General features: G+C 45.7%; 1 protein-coding gene across 6 annotated transcripts in view; it reads right to left on the reverse strand.

Annotated features, from left to right (window-relative positions):
- RPH3A (rabphilin 3A) overlaps positions 1-23505 on the reverse strand; it is a 265161-nt gene that overhangs the window by 94337 nt on the left and 147319 nt on the right. For 2 of the 6 annotated variants that reach the window (XM_020904183.2, XM_070475355.1), the window contains exon 2: positions 1955-2075. The gene's annotated coding sequence lies outside the window, so the exon portion shown is untranslated. Of the gene's footprint in view, positions 1-1954; positions 2076-2229; positions 2726-8696; positions 8900-23505 lie in introns of those variants that run through there. The other 4 variants (XM_020904182.2, XM_020904184.2, XM_020904180.2 and 1 more) reach the window with 4 other exon arrangements.

A 23505-nucleotide genomic window follows, 5' to 3' on the forward strand; every position in this document is an offset into this window, starting at 1 on the left:
GAGACCCAGGTCTCCTGATCCAACTCCAAAGCTCTTTCCAGAAGCTTCTGTTTCTCTTATGCTGGTGCACCACAATGCACCAATTCAAATGTGATGAGGGGGGAGGGAGGGCAGCCTCTTGGATCTTAACCACCCCCAAGGAAGTAAGGATGGGAGGAAGCAAGTAGATGTTCAAAAAGCACCCATGGGTGGACAACCCAGTCCCAGCTGCCTCAGGTGGGCTGGCCTGCCCTGCATGGCTGAACCAGTGGTTATCATATGTATGTGTAACTGAATCACTTTGCTGTACCCTTGAAACTAATGCAACACTGCAAATCAACTCTGGTTTTATATATATTCACTCCTACACTGGATGGTTATATTGCATTGGCTGGTTATATTGCCCCAGCCCCCTAAACCTCCCTGTAATCCAGCAATTAAAGAGCTAACACTCAGCACAGCAGGAACCCCTGAGATCACCCATCCCAGGACCCCAGCCATGGTCCAGTCTGATCAGTTAGTGCCAAAGTTCAAAATTTTAAATATCATCCATGGGCCGGTCTGCAGCTCCTTATTTGAACCAGATTTCCCCACATTCATCATTCACACTTAGCTTTCCCAAGCAGGAGACAAAGGCAACTTCCTCCCCAAGGTCACCCAGCAAGGAAAACCTGGGAATTCTGAGGACCAACTCTTTGGTACTAATCACCAAGCATCCCTTCCCACTGCCTCACATGTCATGTCCTGTCTGAGCAGTCATGTGCCTTCAGATTTTGGTGTCCCCACTTGGCTCTGGGGCTGGAGAAAGTGACTGAGTGGGCCCTGCTTACGCTTGCCAGTTTTGGGGACTGATGTTTTATTCCTCCCACCTCCAAGAATAAGAACTGGAAGAGGAAATCCTCGGGGAGGAGGTGGCCCCTGAGATAATAGTGAAGATGCTAAAAATAAAGACATTCATTTCCAGAAAGGTAGATATAATCAAACCAGGAAGCAAAGCAAATCCCCTTTTGATGGGTCACAGATTATCAGCAAAGGCTTTTAAAATTAAATGTGAGTTTTGGATTCAGTTACAAGGGACCTCCCCCTCCCACTAACTAACAGGTTGGTGAGGCTGATCCCATCAGAATAAAGAAACTAGAGCAGGGTATGGTCTGTCCTGGAACAGATCTGAAGCTGGAGCCTAGAACCCTTCCCCAGAAGCTGAACAAACCTTATTCACTCCTTTGCCTACTCTGAGACAGGCTCAAGGATGAAACCCTCTGTGTAATCACTTACAGGTTATACCACCTGTGAAAATAAAACCCTCTCTGCTCAGCAGACAGCTGGCTGCTCCCCTCTGACCTGCCTGACCACTCATTCCAAGAAAAATCTGATCCTTTCATGTCTCCCAGATCTCTCATCTCAGGAAACTGTGAACAGGCAAGCTTGCACAAAACCACCACAATTAAATTACTCAGCTGTCCTTGGAAGATGGTACAATCTGCACCCAGTCCTATGCAAGCTTAGTTGGCATGCCTAGGTTACCCTAGGCAAGGGTTAACCATCCAGCCATAAGTGATCCTCTTTCATCCAGAGTCAAGGTGCCCATCCACTAGATCAGAATAGCCAGAGACTGTCCATTCCAAGCTGGCCAGCACCACAAAGGGTTAATTCACTCAGAGAACTGCTGGCTACTTTCAAAAGCTTCTGTTGCAAGGGAGAGGACAAATTGGGCAGAAGCCACAATTTTGATTGCATTGCCTAAAACATGAGCATATTTTACCCCTACCCTGGGCAGTGAGCCGAAATCTCATTTGGCTTTGGGGTGCCTCTTAGGCAATCAAACACTGCAGAATGTGGGCAAATAAACGTGGTCATTCCTTAACACCCTTTCCCTCCCACCTAACCTCTATCCCACCAAGTCATGTACACACCTCGTTGCAACTGGGACTCCAATACCTAGTCCATTTTCACAATTGAGAAGAATATCACTTACCAAGACACCAGAGGATTGCAGGGGGAATGGGCGAGTCAAATTCTTGCCAACTCCTCTCTTCCCTGACGGGTGGGAAGATGCTAACTCTGGATGACTTGGTTTGAAAGCTCAGTGGAGGTGCCTGAAAGAAAATTGTTCATTTGACTTTCCTACTCTTCCCAAAATAAAATCAAAGCAACTGCACACACACACGCGCGCGCACACACACACACACACATACACACACACACAGCAACTATCCCTAAGTCACGCAGGTCCAAGATGAAAAGAAATACCACTGCCAGAAGAGGAGAAGACTCAGACCAGCCAGTCGAGGTAAAGACAGTGGCTCCCTCAGCCTGCCCTCCACATGGATGAAGGCTTTCACTCTCTGGATCTCTCTTTCTCTCTCTGTCCTCTCTCCCTTTCTGCCTCTCTTTCGCTTTCTGTCTGTCGTCCGCGTAGGCAACTCCGGGGCTGCTGGCAGTAGACGAATCAATCGCTTCCCCGGTGCGGGAATCAGTGGCGGCCGCCACCACTGCTGCAAACCCGGCGTGAGCAAGGGAGGGGGCAGCAGTTTCCCGGAGCAGGAGAGCCAAGCCTGCCTCCCCCACGCCGTGATTTACGTGTGAGGTGCCTGGGGAAAGAGGGGTGGGAGTCCGGGAGGTGAGATCCTAGCTGGTGGAAATGGCCATCGGGAGATTGGCGATCAGCACCGCGGACAGCGCTAAAATGCGGCGGCAGAGGGGATGGGAGGGAAACGAACCCTCAGGCTGCGAAGTTAAGTAATTGGATGGTTAGAGCAGAAAAGGGGGAGAGTCCAGGGAAGGTGGGGGTGGGGGAGTGGCGGGGAACGGGATTTCTCGAAATCACACAGTGAAGTCAGTGACAGCCTACCTACCACACACTTGTTCTAATCTTGTCGTTCACTCTCAGAGCAAAGAAGCTGTAACTTTACAGCCCTTTTTCCACATACGCCCCCAGACCTTCACTGCTTGCTCAGAAAAGAGTTTGACCCCAGTGTGTGAGCCTCCAAGTGGCTCCTCCCCACCAAATCAGCCTAGCTGACCTGTCCTCACTCACACTGCTGCAGATTTCTGACCTATACCTCAGGTGCCTTGAAAATCAGGGCAGGAAGATGAGGCTTAGGAAATGGAAATTTCTATGGGGCAGGATGGCTTAGTTAAATAAGCGCTTGACAGGTTTCTGGAACCAAGTCGAGCCCCCATACAACCTTGGAAAAGTCACTTAACATCTCCAAGTCTTATCTGCATAAAATGAGCATATGACTACGCAAAAAGTTAAAAAGCAACAATAAGAACATCCAAGTTGTGGGCTGCTATAACCCCATGATCCATAATCTGTCCTGTGATTCAAATGTCTTGACAGAAGGAGAAAGGAACTGACAGCCAATCCAGAATGGTATATGCTAGCCTCACCTTTCAGTTCATGGTTTGAGTGGGATGAAGCTGGGAAATTATAGAAGGTCTAAATCAGACAATTGAGCCATGGCCAAAGACCTAAACCCCAAAGACCCAGATTCATCTTCTGAAGTGAAATCACTATATAGACAAGAAAATAAAATCATTAAAAGGAGAAATACATAAAGAGAAATTGACTGAACTTTCCTGGTAGTACAGTGGATAAGAATCTGCCAGTCAATGTAAGGGACACGGGTTCAATCCCTGGTCCAGGAAGATTCCACATTCTGTGGGGCAACTAAGCCCATGCATCACAATTACTGAAGCCCATGTGCAGAGCCTGTGTGATGCAACAAGAGAAGCTACTGCAATGAGAAGCCCGCACACCACAACTAAAGAGTAGCCCCCACTCTCTAAAACTAGAGAAAGCTTGTGTGCAGCAAAGAAGACCCAGTACAGCCAAAAAAATTAAAATATACAATTTTTTAAAAAAGAGAGAAGCTGATTCCCATGGCTTCCAACATTCCAGATCTCAATAGGTCTTATTCCTGCTTGTTGGGAGGAAAGGACAGGAAATCTCAAATACACCAGGATCTGTTTAGAACTTCTCAGCAAAGTGAATTAGAACCCTGTTTACTGTGGACCTTCCTCTAGACAGTCCCACTGAGGGGGCCCAGAGTGAACTACCACATTCGTCACCTAATCCCCTCCTTGAAAAGTAGGGCTTAAAATGTCAGGCTCTTAAAGACCACTTAGAGCTTCACTTTATCAATGATCATGATGATGGTGATGATGGTGATGATGATGGCAGCTGTCATTTTATTGAGAACCAACTACACACAAGCCCTTTGGCTAAGGACTTTACATGTGTCATTTCCTTGAATATTTACCATGACATTTTGAGGGAACTATTATTACTCTCATTTTACAGTTGAGGAAACTGAGACTCAAGAAGTTAAGTCTCTTGCATAATGTTACACCAGAAATGTCAGACATAGGATTGAAATCCAGGGCTGTATAATTCCAAAGCCCATGCTTCAGGATGCCTCTCTCAGAGTCAAGTTCAAATGAATTCTACAATTCTTTGGCAGGACTTCATTGAATCTTTTCTAAAAAGATCCTATGACACAAGTTCAATGCCCTCATTTTGCATATGGAGAAACTGAGTAACAGAGAGAGACAGTGGCTTGCCCATAGCTAAAAAGATAGAAAGTAGCAGAGTTGAGTCTGGACCTTAGGCCTTTCAGATGCCAAGGCCTGTGTTCCAGTGTCTAGAACAGTATCAGGTACATGTCTCAGTAGACATCTGAAGACTGATTCAAGAAACCCACATAGGATGACGATGGTGGAATCAGAATCCAATTAATTCCCAGGTCTTTTGGCTCCCAGTTCCAAGGAATGTCTACCCACCTCCCCCCACCTCACAGCTTCCCTGACCTTAGGCACATGTTCTGGGAAGGTCTGTCATGAATTCAGATCACCCTTAGGGAATGAAAATAGCTACCACCTGCTAAATGTCTAGACATCTGCCACCTGTATTAAGCACTTTATGGTTGCTAACTCCAATCTTTATAACTATGAGGTGGGTGCTATTATTGTCCCATTTTCAGTTGATGAGACTGAGACTCAGGTGAAGCAAAGCCCCGAAGCTCACACGGCCAAGAAGTGGCACAGGCAGAAATGCAAATCTTGGGTCTGTCTGATTCCAGGGCCTCTGTTTTTGCTACCCTGCTAGTTTTTTCTCAAACTGGCCCCCTCTCAAGAGGCCCCTGTTGGAGTGTAAGTGAGGCCTGAGTTCCACCACGCCCCCCCCCACCCCTGCTTTCAACCTGAGCAGTTGCACTTTTAAATGTTTTGCATACTGGGCATCTGCCCAAGTCTTCATTGGAACAAAGCTTTGCAGCAAAATTAAAAAATAATAATATGGTTGAAACCAGAGCTCTGCACCTTTCCCGGTGACCATGCCATCTAGGAACCAACTCTGCCTTCTCAGATTTTGCCTCCAGCCTCCCTACCTCCCTGGTCACCATCTTCAAACCCCTCTTCCATTCTGAGAGCTTCTGGAGAGAACTCTTCATTCAGAGAACCAGCTGTGGCTGTGAGCTCTGGCAGCTCTGCAGCAGGGAGATGCCTGGACACCAGACACCCCAAGGCTAACTAAGCCCAGCCAGGCTCTGATCTTCTCGAGGACGGAGCACTGCAAAGGAATTTCTCAGGACCCTGGATTCAGCAAGCTGTCCTGGCCTGTCCTTGTGCTGCTGAGACCAGAGGCAGCCCATTAAGACTCTCCATCACCTCCAGCATAGACAAACAGTGGTGATGGTGGTGGTGACTGTAACAAGAGCTACCTGCTGTGTGCTGGGTGACTCGTATGACCAGCTGTTATGTCATCCTCACAACAATCCTGTGTGTTAAGATGGCAATTGTTTTATTTCCATTTTAAAAAATGAGAAAACTGAGACTCGGTTGCCTGAAACAACTAGCCCTTTAGTTCATAAATGGTATCACTGGGATTTAGACCGAGGTTTATAAGTATTATGCTACATGACATCCTAGTTAAAATTGCTTCCATTTTTTTTACATGCATATGATTCACCAGCCGACATGTTTTATCACCCCAGCAATATTCATGACTTGTAACAGTGAAATGAGGTTGTACTGCATTATTTGCCCATCTTAAGAGATGAAGAAACTGGACACAGAGAGCCCAGGTGATGTGCCTAAGGTAAGACAGCTAGAAAGAGATGGGGAGGGCAGGATGTGAATCTGAACAGTCAATCTCAGGGGCCATGTGCTCTTCTGTCTCCCGGAGAAATGGTGCTGAGTTTGTCCAGAAAGAGCAAATGTTCCCATTTCACTTGGTGAGTGGGGCAGAATAACAGACCTCAAAGATGTCCACGGGCTAATCCTCAGAAGTGGTGAACATGTTACCATATGTGGCAAACGGCACTTAGCAAGTATGTTAAGGATCTTGAGATAAAGAGATTACCCTGAGTTATCTGGGTGGACCCAGTGTAATCACTACTGTGTTATAAGGGGAAAGGGAGGCAGGAGGATCAGAGAGGAGAGGTGATAATGGAGTAGAGGGTTGAGAGAGGTGGGGAGAGAGAGGGAGATGGAGAGAGAGCGAAGAAGGAGAGGGAGAGAGAAATAAAGAGAAACAGAGGGAGGGAGGGATGGAGGAAGAGAGAGAGAGAGCTGTGTTATTGGTCTTGAAGATGGAGGCTGCTGCTGCTGCTGCTAAGTCACTCCAGTCGTGTCTGACTCTGTGCGACCCCATGGACGGCAGCCCACCTGACTCCTCTGTCCACAGGATTCTCCAGGCGAGAGTACTGGAGTGGGTTGCCATTTCCTTCTCCAGAAGATGGAGGAAGGGGCCACAAAGCAAGGAATGAGGGAAGCCTCTAGAAGCTAGAAAAGGCAAGGAAACAGGTTCTCCTTGAGAGTTTCCAGATGGAGCACAGCCCTGCCAACACCTTGATTTTAGCACTCTGACCTCCAAAACTGTAAGACCATAAATCTGTGTTGTTTTAACCCACCAAGTTTGTTGATATTTGTTACAGCAGCCATAGGAAACCCATACAGCAAGTTTGCTGGAGGACCCTACAATAAGAAACCCAAGGCAAATCAGCCTCAGGAATCACACCTGAGCCCCCTCTTGGTCAGAGGACCCAGGGCTTCAGTCATATCACTGCCTGTTCTAAATAGTACAGTGTACATGTGTGTGCAGGTGCGCATGTGCACACACGACTGTACACGAGTGCACACAGAAGGAGGCCCGACAAGAGAGAAGATTCACGCTCAAAGCCTCAGCCCAACCATCAAGCTCTGTCGCTGGATGGCACTGGCAGGGCACGACATGCTTTATTCACTCCCTCCTTCTCTTTTTTTAAGAGCCTCCAGGGAAATGCTATCATCGGGACCACAAAAGAGAAGAAATGTCACAGGGCAGCTTTCTAGGAGCACAACTCATCACAGGGGATCAGTCAAAGACAAAACAAGTAGATGGAGCAGAGAGACAAGCGAGCAAGAAAAAGAGAAAGAGCTAAAGAGGGAGAGAGAATTGCTGGGTTCCTCTCACCATTGCTTTGTGCCCTGGGAGATCCTGTCCCACCAGGAAAGGGACAAATCTTAGGAGAGCCCATTAGTCCCCTTAGGAGAAAATATGGCTAAATACAGGAGAGATGCTGCAGGACTTGACAAGATAAGCTTTTAAAACAAATCAACAAGTATTACTTATTAACCAGTCGATTTGGTGTTATCAGGCAAGGTACTTCTAGGGGAAAGAAACTTGGACTTCTGGTGCTATGAGCTTGATCCTGGGCTCCCCTCACTCACCAGTTGTGTGACCCTGGGTAGGTCACTTGAACATTCTGAACCTCAGTTTCACCAACTATAAAATGGGACTGCAAGACTCTTCGCACCTACCTGCAAATGTGGCTAGGACATTTCATTGAGCTAATGAATGTGGATGAGTGTTATATACTAAAAAAAAAAAAAAAATAGCAGTTACTATTTATTAAGCACCTACTATGTGCTGGGTGCTTACCTAGGCTCATTTTTTCCTCAAGGAGTGCAGTTAAACATCCAGCCTCAAACTACTACTGGTGCTGGAGGAAGGAGCATCAGCAGAGACAGTATAATGAAATGGTTAAAAGGCCAGGTTTTAGGGTAAAGCTAGCTTGGTTCCAATCTGGCTTTACCACATACAAACTGCGTGGCCTGAAGGAAGTTACTTAACCTCTCTGTGCCTCAGTGTTCCCATAAGTAAGGTGGAGACTGTAACAGTACCTCTTCATATGGCTGTCATTAACTAATGTATGTAAATCCCTTAGCATGCCTGGCATATAGAAAACCCCATGTGTAGCATCGTTGCTTATTATTGTTACTATAGTGATGATGATTATTGTTGAAGAGAGGCATTTTCCAAAGGGCGATACATGCTGTGCTGAGGTGAAAAGGGTCATGTGAGGTGGCCTAGAGACACATTTCTTTAAGGTTTAAATGTTATATATTTATTTAAAAGTGCATCAGAAAAAATACTGTATTTCCATTTCCAGTAGTGACATAATGTTTTCTTTTATGCAAGTATACTTAAGTTGAAGCAATGTAAGGCAAAAATAGGCTTGATTTTCTCTTCTATTTCCAGCACTTCAATAGCATTACCTGTCCTGAATCCATCCTCTAAGCATGCTAGATTTACCTAACTGCCCTGCCCCCAATACCTTTAGCAACTGCATCTCTCGTGGATGGGGGTGGGGAGCTCCAGTTACTCCAGGAAATCCAGAAGCATGGTCTAATGACAATAAAATAAAGAAAGAATGCAGAATCTTTGCACTCACAGGCCCCTTCCAGAATATGCTCCTGGTCTGTAACAGATCAGTTCAGTTGCTCGGTTGTGTCCGACTCTTTGTGACCCCATGGACCCCAGCACTCCAGGCTTCCCTGTCCATCACCAACTCCTGGAGCCTGCTCAAACTCATGTCTGTCAAGTTGGTGAAGCCATCCAACCACCTCATCTTCTGTCGTTCCCTTCTCCTGCTGCCTATAACAAAGAAATAACACTTATTGAAGACTAACCATATGTTAGTCCCTCATATGAGCTCCTGAAATACAGCCTACTCCCTGGGTCCAGCATACATTATAACCCATTCTCCATCAGACTGGATGCCTCAAGAACACGGGCCAGTCTTGAGTGTCTCTAAGTTCTCAGGGCCCAGACCACTTTGATATTTTGTCCGTTCTGCATGTGGACTTCCCAGGTGACACTAGTGGTAAAGAACCCACCTGCCAGTGCAGAAGACATAAGAGATGCAGGTTTGATCCCTGGGTTGGGAAGATCCCCTGGAGAAAGGAATGGCAACCCATTACAGTATTCTTGCCTGGAGAATCCTTATGGACAGAGGAGCCTGGCTTAGAACACATGCAGTGCTGAATAAGTGAGTTATTCTTAGAATGTTTAATATTTGTATCTTTTATTTTACTGAAATCTCAGAAAGAGGGTATCTGACCACCTGAAGTTGCACGTATAGTTGTAAATGGGATATGACAGTAGGTCATGGGATTCTGCAAGGGGCCCTACCTATGTCTTCAAGATACAGCTAGCTTTGAACAATTTTAGAAGGACTGGGGCTAGATCATCATCCAAGATGATCAATACAGAGTTGCTGGGTAGAGGGGAGAGCAGAGCTAGGAGAGGCCAGGAAACTCGCCCGAGGAGTGAGATTTTACGCTGCTTAAATTTGGACAAGTGGAAAGAAGAGCTGAGTGAGGAAGAGCAGCTTGAGAAAGAAGCTCAGCTGTCCTGACGCCCACTAAGGCATGAGGGATGGAGGGGACTGACATTTGCTGGGAGAATCCACATTTTCACAAGAAGCTTTAAGCTCTGGGGTTTCTTTTTTCGTTGCTTTTTTTTTTTTTTTAAAGAATGAATCCATAATGGAAGGATCCCAGGCACTCTGACTGAAAGTGGGGAGGTCAGGAGAGGCAGAACTGTATCCCGTTAGGTCTTTCAAAGCACACCTCCAAGAAGACCCTCTCAAACCCTGGTCTGGCTTTCCTCTTAAAATAAATAAACCAGATTCCTCACTTCTGCTGAGAACAGATATCTGTTGGTATATCCCATTCATCAGCCAGTATCAGGGAGGGAGCAAAGGGAAAGTTTGGAGTAGGAAATGGCAACCCACTCCAGTATTCTTGCCTGGAAAATCCCAAGGACAGAGGAGCCTGGCAGACTACAGTCCATGGGATTGCAAAGAGTCAGACACAACTAAGCACACACATACTCAAAGGGAAAGTTGGCTCCTAATGAAATGACTTAGATATTCACCAAGCACCTAGAAGAATGACTGAAAGGGAATTGGTCATGGGTCCCACCTCTTCCACTCACTGGCTGTGTGACCTTGAGCAAATCACTTCATCTCTCTGAGCCTAGCATCCTCATCTGTAAAATGGGACAATACTAATACCTACAGCATATGTCTAAAGGAATAATTCAATGAGATAAAATATGTGGCTTGATACAGTCTGTGAAGTGCCTGAAAGTGTTAGTCACTCAGTTGTGTCCAACTCTGTGACCCCATGGACTGTAGCCCATCAGGCCTCTCTGTCCATGGAATCTCCAGGGGATCTTCCTGACCCAGGGATCGAACCCGGCTCTCCTGTATTGCAGGCAGATGCTTTACCAGCTGAGCCACCTGGGAAGCTCCTGATATGATATGATAGTCGTTCAGTCTTGTCCAACTTTTTGTGACCCCATGGACTGTAGCCTGTCAGGCTCTTCTGTCCAAGGGAATTCTCCCAGGCAAGAATACTGGAGTGGGTTGCCATTTCCTTCTCCAGGGGATCTTTCCAACCCAGGAATTGAACCCAGGTCTCCTGTGTCTCCTGCGTTGCAGACAGATTCTTTGCCACTGAGCCACCAGGGAAGCCCCTGGCACATAGCAAATGTTGTTGCTGTTGTTATTATTATCCTCATCTTATTTTTTGTTTTATCATTACCTTCTGCCAGATACTGGGGATACTGAAAGGAGTAAGATTCTACCCTTCCATGCTACAGGCCAGCCAGAGAGACAGAAAAGTGTCCCCCAAATTACAAAACAGTATATGACAAGCCTATAAAAGAGCCGCAGGATGCATACTACAGAGAGGACGCTTGTTTCTGTTCTGTGTGTGCGGTGGAAAGAGGTTGAACAAGGTTACCTCCACAGGAGTCAAGGGAAGCGGACGGGTGGGAAGGGGGGCATGCCACGTGACTAACCTCCCAGTGCCCCAACTCTCCCTCCCTCCCCTCCCCAGTACTTGCTCCAACATCTGGGAGCATCTCTCCTCCAAGGAAATTTCTCAAGATCACACTTACGTAATCCTAACATGACACGACAGATACCCGGAAGGCTTGCAAAAGGAAGAGGCTGGTTCTCTCCAGCAATCCCATTTGGCCAAGCAGGCAAGGCAGTGAAAAGTGCTGTGGAAGTGGTAAGAGGCCGTTTTTCAGGAAGCAGGCTTGCGATCAGATTAGCCGACTGGTACCTAGCAATGTACACTGACACAGCCTTCCTGGAGGGTGATCTAGCACTAAAGTGTCCAAAACCTTAAAAATTATATGCACCTACCATTTTGACCCCTGAGAGTCTCTTAAGGAATTTAACCTAAATAAACAAATAGATGAATGTACAGAGATTACAGAGATGCTGAAGCCCCGATAATTTGGCCACCTGATATGAAGAGCTGACTCACTGGAAAAGACCCTGATGCTGGGAAAGATTGAGGGCAGGAGGAGAAGGGGATGACAGAGGATGAGATGGTTGGATGGCATCATCAACTCAATGGACATGAGTTTGAGTGAACTCTGGGAGATGAAGGACAGAGAAACCTGGTGTGCTACAGTCCATGGGGTTGCAAAGAGTTTGACACAACTTAGTGATTGAACAATAACAGAGACTATCATCATGACAATGTTTATCATGATGACAAATTGGAAACAACCTAAATATCCAATAGTAGGGGGGTCGTTTAAATAAACTGTGGTATGTATGAGAAGAGCTGACTCATTGGAAAAGACCCTGATGCTGGGAAAGAGTGAAGACAAAAGGAGAAGGGTGTGGTAGAAGATGAGATGGTTAGATAGCATCACTGACACAATGGACAAGAATCTGAGCAAAGTCTGGGAAGTAGTGGAGGACAGAAGGGCCTGGAGTGCTTGCTGTCCATAGGGTCACAAAGAGTTGGACACAACTTAGCAACTGAACAACAGCAACAAAAATATTTCATACCAGGGGAGGTGAAGCAGTCCCACACTGATAGTTTTGCTATAGCCCCCAAAAGATATAGTCTTCATATTAAAAAAAAAAACAACAACAACATACAAGGCACTTCTCTGGTAGTACAGTGGTTAAGACTCCATGCTCCCAATGCAAGGGGCACAGGTTCAATCCCTGGTCAGCGAAGTAGATCCCACATGCCACATAGCATGACCAAAATTTTTTTTTAATTTTTAAAATGTACAAAATAGTATATATGGCTTGAAAGTCACTCAGTCATGTCCGACTCTTTGCAACCCCATGGACTATACAGTCCGTGGACTTCTCCAGGCCAGAATACTGGAGTGGGTAGCCATTCCCTTCTCTAGGGGATCTTCCCAACCCAGGGATGGAACCCAGGTCTCCCACATTGCAGGCAGATTCTTCACCAGCTGAGCCACCAGGGAAGCTGAACAATTCTGGGGTAGTTAGCCTCTCCCTTCTCCAGGGCATCTTCCCGACAGGAATCAAACCAGGGTCTCCTGCATTGCAGGCGGATTCTTTACCAACTGAGCTACCCTATTAATTACTACGGTTCCTGGGAAGACAGAAATGCTGGAAAAATCCTTCTTTGTGCACCTTATATCCCTCATTCAAAGTTCTGGCCAGTCATTCATTTACTCCCTCAACAAACATGCTGAGAGCCAACTTGATTGCCAGATGCTGGGGATATAGAAGGATGCAAAAGTGTTACCATCCTTGCTCTTGCCAAGCTTACAGACTCAAAGATCACTTCCTTCAGGGAGACCTCTCTGATAGTTTCTCTTTTCTGATCCCCAGTAGTACCCCCCCCCCCCGAGAATTTATGAAGGAGGATAATAGCAATTTCCTAAGATTTTAGCTAAGCTCTTCATTTGCAGGATATTGTTTAATGATTATAGCAACCCTGGAAAATAAGTCCTAGGATTGATCTCCCTTTTTCAGATGAGAAGACTGAGGCTCAGAGAAGCTAATATATTTGTTCAAACTCACACATTAGCAAGCAATCAAGCCGGGACTCAGCTCACTTCTGTCTGACATCAGAGCCCATGCTCTTAACTACCATATTTGTGCTGAGCCAACACGGAAGACCCTGGAACTGCCCTCTCCAAGAGCCTTCCCCAACTCCTCCCAACAGGGTTGGACTCTCTTTTCTCTGTGCCCATTGCAAATATCTGGCCACTATAACAGCCTGTCTCCATTTGGATCTCCATTGTGATCCAAAACATGGGGGAGATAGACATCTAACCAGCCTAAGTTTCAGGCTTAGTTATCACAACTAGAATTTGTCAGTGGTGAAAGGGATTCTGCAAGAAGCCCCATGCCTTCCAGATGCTGTTCTCTGTGGACAAGTTTAGAAGGACATAGGCTAGATCATCATCACCTGGCAAGACCAAGGCCAGAGTTGCTGGCTGTATCCAGATATCTGTTCCTTGAGGACAGGGGACTACATCTGTCTTATGTACCTAACAAGATAAATACTAAATAAATAGCTGAATGAAAAAATGATTGGGGGCATCATTTTTGCCGGCCATTTATTTCCTAGATAAAAGTTGCTCGATAAAAAGTTTCGGAGATAAAACTTCTTCTCTGGGCTGGATGCCTAAAGCTCACTGAGTCTTCCACCATCATCACCACGCTCAGGAAACTGCAAAGACACTGAGCAGAAAGAAATACAGGCCACCCATCCACCCAGGGTCCCACATGGAGGAGGAAGCTTGGAGGAAAGAAGGGGAGTGATGGTTGTGGGGGAGGCCAGCTGAAAGTCTCCTACCCCAGGGCTGATGCTTCTAAAGCTGCAATCACGTGGGACATTCCTGCTCACTCAGGCAGCAAACTCAGGAACCTCATGCCAGCCCTTTCTAGCACAGGAAACCGAGAGAGAGCGAGAGAGAGTGAGCACCACAGGGAACACGAATCTGGCTGCGTTTTGAGAATGCCTACTGGTTTTTAGGGGGAATCACGTAATTTCCAGAGGATACTTTTCATGAGAATTTATGTGTCATTCTCAAGTCAACCTTGAGGGGCATCAAAGCACAAAATCATTTCTCCTCATCAGCCCACCCTGATACTGCTGCAATTCATTGCAGGGAAAGGGAGAGGTAATTCTGAGCCTCTCCATTCTCACCTGTAAAATGGGGGCAAGTTTATCTACCTTCCTAGATGTTTATAAGGACCACAGGGGGACTGAAACATATGAAAGAACCCATTGAGAAGCTCAGCAAACAGGAAGTGTTCAAAGAATGCCTGTTCAGTCTGAAGGCTGTAAAAATTGCCACTAAACGTCAGTATTGTGTGCTGTGTGCTTAGTCGCTCAATCATGTCCAACTCTCTGTGGCCCCGTGGATTATAGCCTGCCAGGCTCCTCTCTCCATGGGATTTTCCAGGCAAGAATACTGGAATGGGTTGCCATTTCCTACTCCAAGGGATCTTCCTGACCCAGGGATAGAACCCACGTCTCTTGCATCTCTTGCATTGGCAGGCGAATTCTTTACCGCTTAGCACCACCTGGGAAGCGAAACATCAGTGTTATTCCGTTTCAAATGTATGGAGATTTATTTTCGTAAATAAGTCTTTTTATTTTGCAATGATTTCAGATTTACAGAACTGTGAGTCCCCACAAACCTGTCATGCATCTTTTCCTAACGTTAACATCTTACATTACATGGTACATTTGTCAAAACTACGAAATTAACATTGGTACAATACTAACTGACCTTTTATGGATTTTACCAATGTCTTTTTTCGGTTGTTTTAGAATCCAACGTTGCATTTAGTCATCTCATCTCTTTCCCAGTCTTTCCTTCTTCCATGACATAAACACCTGACGAGTACTGGTCAGATGTTTTGCATAACATCTCCCCAGTCTGGGTCTGTTTGATGATTCTCCTGACGAGACTGGAGTTATGAACTTCCAGCAGGAATCCCTTCTCATCACGTCCCATCAGGGGACATATGATATCAACATGACTATGTCTCTTTTTCAGACGCCATCCTTAGACTTGCATACAACCCAAATCTTCTTGATCCAGTATTTCTAACTAACTAATCACAGACTCTGTAGCATTGGGGCTTCCCCGATAGCTCAACTGGTAAAGAATCTGCCTGTCATGTGGGAGACCTGGGTTCAATCCCTGGGTTGGGAAGATCCCCTGGAGAAGGGAATAGCTGCCCACACCAGTATTCTGGCCTGGAGAATTCCATGTATAGCCCATAGGGTCTCAAAGAGTTGGACACAACTGAGTGACTTTCACTAACCACAGACTCTGTGACTTTGGGTTTGTTTCTTTGTTTGTGGGGGGGTGGAATTTAACGTGCAATTTATTTATTATTAAGATTCTTTATTTATTTATTTTTGGCTGTACCACACGGCATATGGGATCTTTGTTCTCTGACCAGGTATCAAACCTATGCTCCCTGCAGTGGAACCGTGGAGTCTTAATCACTGGATTTTTAGTTGGAGTATATTTGCTTTACCAGACTCTGTGGCTTTGGATTTATCTAATCAGCACTGCCCATGGGGCTGGGTGGGGGCAGAGTAACACAGCACAAACAAAGAGGAAAATCAGAGAGGTGACAGTTTCTTTTAAGAGGATATGTCAGTGTCCTAGGGTCACCGTAACAAACCACCAACTGGATCGCTAAAACAACAGATTTATTCTCTCACAGTTCTGGAGGTTAGAAGTCCTAACCCTGGTGCCAATAAGGCCATGCTGTCTCTTAAAGTGGAGAAGGCAATGGCACCCCACTCCAGTACTCTTGCCTGGAAAATCCCAAGGATGGAGGAGCCTGGTGAGTTGCAGTCTATGGGGTCGAAAAGAGTTGGACACGACTGAGCGACTTCACTTTCACTTTTCACTCTCATGCACTTGAGAAGGAAATGGCAAACCACTCCAGTGTTCTTGCCTGGAGAATCCCAGGGAAAGAGGAGCCTGGTAGGCTGCCATCTCCGGGGTCACACAGAGTCGGACACGACTGAAGCGACTTAGCAGCAGCAGCAGCAGCCTCTTAAAGGCTGTAGAGAAGGACCTGTCCATGCCTCTCCCCTCCCTTCTGGTGGCTGCTGACTATCTTTGGCAATCCTTGACTTGTGCCCGCATCGCTCTTATTTCTACCTGTCACCACGTGGGCTTCTCCTGTCTCTTCTGTGGCTATGTCCTTATCTCTTCTTACCAGGATACCAATCACATCAGATTTAGAGTCCACCCCAATCCATCATGGCCAGTCTTAACCTAGCTAATTCTATCTGTAAAGACTCTATTTCAAAATAAGGTTCCAGGTGGACATGAGTTTGGGGTATGCTGTTCAACAGGAGTGCAGAGGGGGGATGATAGGGAGGGAGGCAGGTCAGCATCTGAGTCCAGCTCTTCACTGACTAGGGGGTTGGACAAATCATGACCTCTCCTGTCTTACCGTCCCCATCTGTAAAACAGGAAAAGGTGATGATCATTATCTGTATCATGGGCATTAATTAAGCTAAGATCTATTATAGCACCTTTTAATCTATGATATATTTTACAAATATGAGTTATTATCTGTGACAGCCATGAGAACGTGCCTTACAAAGCTCCGGCTACAGGAAGCTTAATTGACTGAGGGCCCCAGCTGCTGTGCTCTCAAAACCATTGGTGCAAACGAGGCCACGCTTCCCATGGGCTGTTCCCAGCCAGTAACTGAATGCAGCAGGAATGCTAAAACAGGCCTAATCAGGGAGAGATGGGACTTCTCTGCCAGAGACTGTCAGGAGAGGACTCCTGACACCTTGCTGAAACTTTCTTGCAATGCCTGGAAGTCCAGGACACTCCTACTGGATCTTCCTTCTCTCTCCCCTTCACTCAGAGTCTGATGGCTCGCCAAGCCTTCTCAGCTCCCTTGCTATTTCCTCCCCCAAGTGTTTCCCCTAATTAAATCCTGCAGTATTTAATCCCACCTCTATGTCTGCTTCCTGAAGGATGCAGACTAGCACATTATCCCTGAAATCACCTGTTACCTTTGCCTGAGCAGCACACATTTCCCTGCTCCTGACTGCCTTTCAGGTAAATCACTTCTCCCCTGTAGTCTGTCCATGAGGTCTGGGTGAAACTGATGCCTCCCTCTACTCCAGAAGTTGGCCCCTGCATAATAAGCCCGACCAATCTGTCTACTGGATTGACCACAATAGCTGGTGTTTGGTAGAGAGAAGGGCATGGGACCCCATCTGAAACCTTGCTAGTGCTCTTAGGAAGAAGGCATACTTTTACACTGGATTGCTAAGCTGGTAGAATATAAATCTAGAGCTGCTGAGGGGCATTTTTGCTTCGCTCCAGCCTGAGACTGAAGTCTATGCAAAACATAGAGTGATGTAAGAAACTGGTGCCATTATTTGAGTGCCTGGAACCAGCAATGTCTGAAGCGTCTACATTTGTCCATAATGTAAGCCAATATACTCCTTCCTTGCTTTCTGCTTTTGGGTTTTGTTTTGTTTTTGCTTTAGCCTATTTGAGTTGAGTATTCTAACTAAAAAACTAAGTTTATAATTTTTCCTGACACCACTCTTCCAAGTGAGGGCCAGAGGATGAGATTGGGGCTTCTAGAGAGGGACTACAAAGTCAAGTAAATATCAAGGATGGACAAAATGGATTCTTTTAATTCTATGTGTGAACTACTTTCAGAGTGTCAGAAGGATTAAAGAGAAAAAAGAAACAACCAAAGAAGCATCAGTGGGAGCCAGTTTGGCATTAGGCTGCTTTTTAAAGAAAGCTTCTCCACAATTAGGATTTCCAAATATAATCCCTCTCTCATTCGACAGAGCCCAGTACCTAGACAGCTACTTCTAAAAATAAGAGAAATAAAATCTGTCTGTTTTCTGATGAATCACAAACACATTTCATCTCTGGCTCTTCTGTCTTGGGGTGGGACTCAAAAGAAGGAGTTTCCCTTCTTATAAAAAAATTAAAATTTGTGGAGATTCCTATTGATAAATTTGTTCTGCTCTTCTTCCTAAATGTAGATTTTTTTTTTTTGGCAGATGCTGGTGCCTCCCATTTGGAAAGGAGGCTGATGTTAGGCCCATAACATCACGTTGAGGTTTATCCCACATGGTAAAAAGCATCTTGGCCATTCTTTGCTTGGCAATATACAAGAGCCCCAACAAAACCAAGACTCAGTAATCCCTATTCTCATAGCTCAACCAGGAGCACCCAGCCTGCTGAGGCATTGTGAGCAGGACTATAGAATTTAGCAAAAATACAACCTGTGAGGCATTTCTAACTCAGGGCTCAATCTCCCTCCTTTGCAAATAAAAACAAATAACAAACCATTAACATTTGGCTGCGTCATCACTAATTAACATGAGGAGACCAAACCTCACTAAACAATTAATTCCACTTTCTTGAGTAAAAGCAAAGTAAGATGGCAAATTAAGTTCTGTCTCATATCAGGACCCTCCTGCCCCTGTTTCAGATGTGTCTCTTTCCCTGGCACAGCTTTGATGGCAAAAAGCAAATGCACCTACTTGTTCTTTAAATAGATCTCTGCCCTGGCTGCCTTGACAGCTAATGGCCAACGGATGCTAACGCACAGTGGCACCTGTGTTCGAAAAATCAAGGAAGTTTTCCATCAACTGACTTGCTCCTTTATTAAGAGGAAAAGCAATCAGGCATGCAGGAGCAAAGCTCGGCTAGGGGATCTGAACCTCTGAACTGCACTGAGCAGATGCCCAGGGATGAGGAGGACTCAGATCAATAATAATAATAACCTTAATTATTCCCACAACAACAGCAGCAGAAATGGCTATTATTTGCTGAGCACTTCCTGCAAGCCTGGCTCAGAATCACTGCTTTGTATGCATGATCTCACCAAATTCTCACAGTAACTCTAAGAAGTAGGTGCTAATATTATCTTAGCATAACAAGATGGCTGCAAAAAAAAATGACCCTAATTCTTCCTTCCTTATACCCACAGTCCTTGCAATGTGACTTCACAATGCAGTGAGATTTTGCAGCTCTGTCCTTTAAGAGATGGAATCAATTTCTCTACTCCTGGAATCAGGTTGGCTTGTGTCTTGCTTTGTCCAATAGGATGTCAAGAGCCTAGAGTTCAGAGGGCCTTGCAATTTCTGCTTCCTCTCTTTAACACCTGCCCAATAAGAAGCCCAGAGTGTCCTGCTGGAAGATGAGACACTTAGGCTAGTCTTGACCAGTCAGCTCCCTGAGACCCTCAGCCCCTAAGATAGCACAGAAAAACTAGCCAAGCCCTGCCCTGATTGGATTTCCACCCAGGCTACCCACAGACTAGTGAGCAGTAATAAATGCTTACTGTTAGGTGCCCCTGGGGTTTTGTGATTGTTTCTTAAATAACATTATTGTAGGAACAGATAACTGATACAATGAGGAACCTAAGTCATGGAGAGATTAAAGCAATCTCCCAGCAAATTACTTAGCACATAGAAGATATTCAATAAATATTAGTTAAATGAGTGAATGAATGACTAACTAAATGAATTGGAATTCAAGTCCAGGTCTGTCTGACACCATAGTCTGAGCATTTGACAAATAGGCTATATGAGAATGTACATTTCTATCCTAAACGAGTTTGTTCCCTTTCAAAACCATGCAGCACAGACCTGACTCAATAGATACCCCTCATTTCTATTCTCTGCCACTCCTGATTTCTCCCTATCCCATTTAATTGAAACCCTTGCTTATGAAGTCTCTAGAGAAAGTGGGAAATGCAAGTAGTGATAAAAGATGTTAGACATGATTATAATCCACTCCTGGGGGGAAAAACATATTTCAACTTTTCTCTGTTTTTATGTGTTAGATATACTGGATTACCACTACCCTGCCCCCATACTCTCCTTCTGGATATCTCTCTATTTTTTTCATCTTTTTTTTTTTGGCTGTGCTGAGTGGCTTGCAGGACCTTAGTTTCCTGACCAAGGATTGAACCCGAGCGACAGCTGCGAAAGCACCAAGTGCTAACTACTGGACCACCATGGCATTCTCTGACCTCAATCTTTTAACTAGTAAGTTTAGACCATCTATATTTATTATGATTACTGAGATTTTTTTATTCAAACTTTTTATGTTATATTGGAATATAGCCTATTAACAATATTATGATAGTTTCAAGTGCACAGCAAAGGGACCCAGCCATACATACAGATGTATCCAATCTCCCCCAAATTCCCCTCCCATCCAGGCTGCCACATGACATTGAGCCGAGTTCCCTGTGCTATACAGTAGGTCCTTGCTGGTTATCCATTTTAAATGTAATAGTGCGTACAGGTAGATCCCAAACTCCCTCACTGTCCCTTCCCCTCACCCTTCACCCTGTAACCATAAATTCATTCTTGGAGTCTGTGAATCTGTTTCTGTTTCAATTACTGAGATACTTGAATCTTGCTCTACCATCTTATTTTGTGCTTTCTGTTGACCCTGCATTTTGCATGGTCCTCCCTCTGCCTCTCCTGCCTACTATTTTCCCCACTGCTAATAGGAAAGTTATAGTTTCTTTCTATTCTTTCAGCGGTTACCTTCCACTTTTAATATGTCTGTGGCACTTAACCTAAAATGATCACAACAGCAATCTAAAGACAGCAATCTAAAGATTTATTCTCACAACATGGCTGGTTCCTTTGTTAAGATGTGCTTTGCACACCTTCCTTGTATCCCTTTCCTTCCCTCATGCCTTTATTTATTTTTTCTTAATTTTTAAACTTTTGGCTGTGCTAGATCTTCACTGCGGGACAGGCTTCCCTAGTTGGGCTTTGTGGTGCACAGGCTACTCGTGGTGGCCTCTCCTGTTGCAGAGCGCGGGCTCGAGAGCACTTGAGCCTCACCAGTGACGCACAGGCTCAGCTGCCCCCGGCCATGTGGGATCTTCCTGGACGAGGGACAGAATCTGTGTCCCCTGCACTGGCAGGCAGACTTGCAACCACTGGACCACCAAGTGGGTCCCCCCTGGGGCCTTTCTTTACAGAGCAGACTTGTTACTTGACGTTCCTTTCCAACATCCTCAGCCCTCCCTCAACCTCTACTTCTCCTTTCACCATGGCCAGTGGTGATGTGGGCAACAAACTAATTCTATCCACTGACACCAAGAAATGAAGGAAGATTCTGGAATGCTGAATATCAACATTAATTTTAAAAAGGTGATACACCCTCTCCCCTCTGTAAAGAGTTTTAATCTTTCTCTTCAGGGGATTAAAACATTTGAAAGTAGCAAATGAAAACTAATTTAATCTCTTCATTCAAATATGTTCCATCAGCCTATAGATTATTTTTCCTAAAAAAGAAAAAGATGACAGTGCTGAAAGTGAGAAAAATAAACTCAATTTGTACTAGCAATCAACATTTCAAAGCTGGGGTCAAGCCTCATAATGGAAAAGAAGCAAAAAATCTTTTCCACACCAGGGAACCAATTTCACCATCATTATACTGTACCTCTTTTTGCTTCTGCAAAGCCCCATCCTTCAAAGTGAGGTCTTATTTATTTTCTCCTCCCCATTAAATTTCTGTACACGCCTTGAAGAACAATGTCCCAATGACAATACTAATAAGAGCTAGCAATTATTGAGCATTTATCATGTGTCAATCACTACTTTGGCCACCTGATGTGAAGGGCTGACTCATTGGAAAAATCCTGATGCTGGAAAGATTGAGGTAAGAGGAGAAGAGGGTGACAGAGGATGAGATGGTTGGATGGCATCACCAACTTGATGGATATGAGTTTGAGCAAACTCCAGGAGATAGGAAGGACAGGGAAGCCTGGAGTGCTGCAGTCCACGGGGTCGCAAAGAGTCGGACACAACTTAGCAACTGAACAACAACAACAAATCACTAGTCTAGGTACTTGACATGCTGTATAATACATTCAGTGGCCCACAGTACGCTATGTACCGAGCACCATTATTATTCCTACTTCATAGATCACAGAGGCACAGAGAGGCAACTATCTAGAAAGTAGAAGAGGAAAGACCTAAGCCCAGGAGGACGTTGCCTCTGGCACCCATGTTCTTAACCACTCTACTCCACAGCCTCTCAAGTCCACACCATTGCTGCCCCCTAAGAGAGATCACTATCCAGTCACCTGTTTCTCCTTCTGAGTACTCTCCGCCCTTGTCCACCCTGCTCGGTAAGGACCAAGCATACAGGAGGCTGAACGATATAGACTGCATCATTGGACTCCCTTGCCCATTCGGGTTGGCTAATGGGAGGCCTTGGTAGGAGGGCAGAGGATGGGAGGAGGGACAGCTGGTGTATTTATTTCCATGCGCCCTTCCAGTGGGGTCGCCAGAGGTTGGCCAAGTACCTTAGCCAAACGCCATCCGGCCCTGCCCCTGTCAGGAGGCCCTTCCACAACTTTCTCTCTCAAGGTCCAGGTCACGTTTCCCTCCTCTCACCCCTTAACACTGAGAGCTATAACCTTCTGCAGCTGGTTCAAGCCCCCTGGTTGTTGCACAAGCTTTGGAAGCTTCTTTAAATCTTGCCTTTCATACCCTGCAGACCTCCTGCCCCTGTTCCTGACTGGTTCCTGGCACGGCCTTGGCTGATACACATGCCCAGAGCAAGCCATCGGAACTTCCTCAGACTATCACTTCACAGACAGCAAGGCGCCGCTGCCCAAAGGAAGCCTCTCCGTGCGGCGGCTGCTCTTGCTGTGGAGCTTGGCCTCCAGGCAGCCGGGCTCCACGAGCCGGGGCTCCCGGGCTGTACGCGCACAGGCTCAATAGCTGTGGCACACGGGAGCTTAGCTGCGCCACACAGCATGTGGGGTCTTTCCAGATCAGGGACTGAACCCATGGCTCCAGCACTGGCAGGCAGACTCTTTACCACGGAGCAACCAGGAAAGCCCAGGAAGGACTTTAAAGCAAAGGTGATTGAGACTTAATTTATTCAAGTAGAACTCTAGCCAATGTTTCCATCACCCCAGAACCAGCAGCAGGACTTTCCACTGGGGATGGTACACTCTCCTATGGAGAACTAAGAAAAGTGGAGAAGAGGCATTATTTTAAGTTGCAGTGACCAAGAGGGTTCTCCTGATACTTAGTGTCTGGGGGCAATGATTCTAAATGCCCTGTACTGTGCAGGAGGGCTCCTTGCCAGGAAGGCTGATGTGTTCTGAATGTAAATAGCTCCCCTTTGGTGAAACCAACCAGCTCACATCTGACATGAGGTTAGGTGCGGTCAGATGACAGAAGGGAGAGTAAATTTGCATCAGTACATTTTTCTCAAAGGACAGGACGAGAGATAAAAGGGAAAGGGGAGCTGCAAGAAAGAGATGATCTGGGGGATTTTTGTGTTTTTTTTTTTTAATTTTAGAGTGAGAGTTGAGAATAAAAGATTGGTCCAGAAAGTAACTGCCATCACTGTAGTAAACTTTTTCAAACTCT

The sequence above is a fragment of the Odocoileus virginianus genome, chromosome 12 (assembly GCF_023699985.2).
Source record: "Odocoileus virginianus isolate 20LAN1187 ecotype Illinois chromosome 12, Ovbor_1.2, whole genome shotgun sequence".
Taxonomy (NCBI): Eukaryota; Metazoa; Chordata; class Mammalia; order Artiodactyla; family Cervidae; genus Odocoileus; species Odocoileus virginianus.